The sequence below is a fragment of the Podarcis tiliguerta genome, assembly GCF_965153285.1.
Source record: "Podarcis tiliguerta genome assembly, chromosome: 17".
Taxonomy (NCBI): domain Eukaryota; kingdom Metazoa; phylum Chordata; class Lepidosauria; order Squamata; family Lacertidae; genus Podarcis; species Podarcis tiliguerta.
Genome location: NC_139550.1, coordinates 10634592 through 10639077, shown reverse-complemented (window position 1 = coordinate 10639077; position 4486 = coordinate 10634592).

The following is a 4486-nucleotide window of genomic DNA, read 5'->3' as shown; positions in this document are numbered from 1 at the left end:
GTTTTTTTTTTGTCCATTTACTGTATTTCTGTATATTTGTAACACTATAATCTTATGCTTTATTCCTTGAAACATGTTTACGGACACAAAAAATCTATTGCATGCACTTTCTGCAGACACTTTTTTCAAATCCCTGCTCAGTCATGAAGCTCACTGAATGGTTTGAATGCATCAGTATCTCTCAGCACAACCAGACCTCTTGCAAGGATAATGTTAGAGAACTCCAGCTACACTGCCCCATGGTCCTTTTTTTTAAAAAAAAAAAGTTTTTATTTATACTTTGACTGCCTTCCCCCTCTTTCTGTGGTTCCCTCAATTTATTTTTTAAAATGTCTTCTGCATATCCAAATTCATTTAATTTGCTCATTTAATTTTCTACTTTAAATATATACTCTTCTGAAACTGTAGGTTATTACAATAATCCTGCTAATGTTTTTATCTGTTTGCAATTTATATGCAAATATTCAGTAAATCATTTCCATTTTTTTATTTTAAAGAATTTGTTATCTTGATTTCTTACTCTTCCAGTGAGTTTCGCCATTTCTGCATATCCCATAAGTTTTTGTATCCATTCTTCCTTTGCTGGGACTCTGCTTCTTTCCACTTTGGGGCAAGTAGCATTCTTGCTGACATAAATAAATTTCTGTATAATTTAGGTAGTTCTGTCCCTATAATTCCCAAAAGAAAAGCTGCTGGGTTGTTGTTTATTTATAAAAGTTATTTTGAACATCCTTTTCAATTCATATCATTTCCCAGAGGCTCCTTGGAAGAGTGGATGAGATAAATAAAAGGATGTTATCAGAGTAAATTGAGGTAAGAAGCCCTTTAGGAGCCCACAGTGCTCCATGACAAATTAAAGCAAATCTAAATTTGTAGTGTACAAATTCCCCCATATGCTGCAGAGAAAAGCTGTGAGTCACTAAGGCTCACTAGGACCCAAATCCTAGAAAGGAACATTCCCCAACTCGACAGAAACTTTTTAAAAAATTTTTGGAATAACTTGGGTGACAATCTGGTTCTTCTCTTCTTCTTGGGGGAGGGGAAACACTGACTCCTTAATTATTATTTACAGCAGATTTCTTTTTGTCTGAAAATGAAATGTTTTATGCCTTCATAAGGAGATGATTTGTTTTTGCCTGGCGAACAGATGCTTAATTAGCGGCAGAGCAGGAGAGGGAAGATCAAAGCGGAGCAGGAATGCTAATGGAATGGCTCATTGCTGGCAGGTGACTAATGAGTAGTAGGGGGTTATATCAGGTGTTACTAATAGCTTGGCTCAGAAAGCTGTTGTGCTCCGCTCGAAACATATGCTGCGTTTCAGATAACAAATCTATTTCTCCCACTCTTCCCTGAAAATTTAGGCGGCAGTCAACAAATGGTTTGCGCGTCGGGGTTGCCAACTGACCAGCTTGCTCTCGGACCTTCAGTATGGGTCACTCCGCTGTGGTAACGGGGTGCAAAGGGGGCTGACCCAAAAATCAGGACCCGAGCAATGTTTTTGCTCCAGTTTCTTCTTACAATGTCTCACTTGGGGCAGTAGAAGGGCACAAGCAGCCAATCATTGTTCAGGAATACTAAGAATTCATTCTAAAAGGGTTCCAAAACACCCTACAGGAGTCCCAATCAACTTAAGGCAGGGGTCAGCAAACTTTTTCAGCAGGGGGCCGGTCCACTGTCCCTCAGACCTTGTGGGGGGGGCCGGACTATATTTTGAAAAATAAATAAATGAACGAATTCCTGCGCCCTACAAATAACCCAGAGATGCATTTTAAATAAAAGGACACATTCTACTCATGTAAAAACACGCTGATTCCTGGACCGTCCGCGGGCCGGACTGAGAAGGCGATTGGGTCAGATCCAGCCCCTGGGCCTTAGTTTGCCTACCCATGACTTTAGGTGTTGTACCCCTGCTGGGTTTTTCATACCAACTCTTCCTATTTCACAAGAATCATTTTTAAAAGTCAGGAAAGATGAGAGCATTGCTGAGACCTTCGCCTGGAAAACTACCCTCCATTTTGAGGGGAAGTTCAGGCAAATAATACTCATCAGTCCTCCAAAAGTAGAAGCATCATTTGGTACTTGCTCACCAGTTCCAAAAACTCAGACCCTCTAGTCAGATTCAAAACCTACCAAGCTCTTTGCCTTTCTGGTCTTTGCCATGGGTAGGTATGACCTGCACCACAATCTGAAGGTCAAATGTCTACGAAGCACCCTTAGCTATCAAGCTGTACAAAAACCCAGAGAGTTGGTCGTCTTTGCATAATGCAAATAAATGCATGCCACAAATTTGGTTCCCTTCCATTATTGTAGGCAGATGTTGGAGCTTCCTCTGAAGAAGGAAGGGAGTGGCTGAAAATTCATGAGCCTTGGTCCAGCTAGGGAGAATAGTGTGCAGAACCAGACTGATGCAAGCACAACTGTACATAAAAATAGTCATCAACTCCTGGCCGGATACACCTTTTATGCAGATGTGCAGCGACACCTGGGGACACTCCTTGCACATGGCTTGGGCTGGATTGAGGCCATGGGTTTGTATCTGCATGAATTTATTGACTGAAGATCAGACTCATTTTCACATATCTGATTAGATCCAATCTGATTAGATGCTTAGGACTAAGCCCCATTCAGTGGGACTTATTTCTGGATATACTTGGCTAGGGTTTGTGGCTGTATACTTCATTTATTCCATACCTAATCATGACACTTCTCTACTAAAACGAGCAAGCATAGCTACACAATAGCCATACCAGTTCAGCAGATGAGAGCAAAGTGTTTCATGGCACCCTTTGAACAACTACAAAAAAATTCCACTGGAAATAGACAAACATTTCCCTGCTGCTCTTAACAACTGGCAGTTCCACTTCTCTTCCTGAAAATGTCTTCCATGAACAGCCTAAAATAAGTTTCCTTGCAAAGGCCCTGTTTTCCCATTAAGAACCAGTTTAATTTTTGCCGATCTAGGACTCAGATTTAGTCTCAACTGACAACATATGATCCAATGTTAAGTTCTCACATCTAACCTTTACCATCATTATAGCTCTCTAGATCAGTCTTCCCCAACCTCATGCCTTCCAGATGTTTTGGATTGCAAATCCTATCCATCCAACAGTGTGGCCAATGGCAGTTGTAGTTCAAAACATCTGGAGAGAACCAGGTTAGAGAAAGCTGGTTTAGATCTCCTGTTTCGCTTTTTCATCTCTTCTCCCCTGGTTTCTCCAAAATGATGTCTTGATCTACCAAATTAAGACCAACTATCACATTCCTCTGAATTGTTCTTGGTCTAATCGTTCATTCCTACTCTGTCTCCAGAGGAGGTGACTCTGTACAGAAACCAATCAATCAGGCCTTTATACATTTTAATTTCTGTCCAGCAATGCAACTCCCAAGCAGTTTAAAAGACAATAATATAAAACAACTTTAAAATTGCAAACATGTGCAAATAAAGTCCAGGGATTATAGAAGAGTTGGAAGGACCCACAAGGGTCGTCTAGTCCAAACCTCTGCAATGCATGAATCTTTCGCCTAATGTGGGTCTTGAACCCACAATCCTGAGATATCTATTGTATCTAATGATGATATCTAGTGTATCTAAGGAGGTCATTCCATTAGCACAAACACCTCCACCTGCACCACAGAACTTATTTTCCTTCTCTTTACACAGTAAAGGCAAAGGGACCCCTGACCATTAGGTCCAGTCATGACCGACTCTGGGGTTGCGGCGTCCATCTCGCTTTATTGGCCGAGGGAGCCGGCGTACAGCTTCCGGTTCATGTGGCCAGCATGACTAAGCCGCTTCTGGCAAACCAGAGCAGCGCACGGAAACACCGTTTACCATCCCGCCGGAGCGGTACCTATTTATCTACTTGCACTTTTTAGGCGTGCTTTCGAACTGCTAGGTTGGCAGGAGCAGGGACCAAGCAACGGGAGCTCACCCCATCATGGGGATTCAAACTGCCGACCTTCTGATCGGCAAGTCCTAGGCTCTGTGGTTTAACCCACAGCGCCACCCACGTCCCTTCTCTTTACAGAACCCCTCCCTAAAATATATTCTGGGATCCCTCCCCAACAGAGCCGTCTGAAGCATATCCGGCGCTGTGGTGCAAAGATCCGTGGCGCCCCACCCCCCGTTTCCCAGAGTTGTCAACCTTTTCCCAAGCCTCTGCAGGGATCGCTCTCCTCCTGCGGAGGCTTGGGAGGCAAGCTGCACGCCTGCCAGCCATATGGTTGACGGGGCGCAGCTGGCGGGTGTGCAGGAGGGAAAGGGGAGGCTGCCGGCAAAGCCACGCAGCTCCCCCACTCGCAGGGGTGCCCATGAGAGGCTGACACCCTGGCATAACGCACCAGTAAACCCAAAGGGAAAGACGGCTCTGCTCCCCAAACATCTGGAGCAGATTGGAGGGGTGTGGAGACACACAGGGAGTGCAAATCCCATTGAGCAGGCAGCTGTCTTTGAAGTAATGGGACAACCTTTTGTAGACGTACTAAA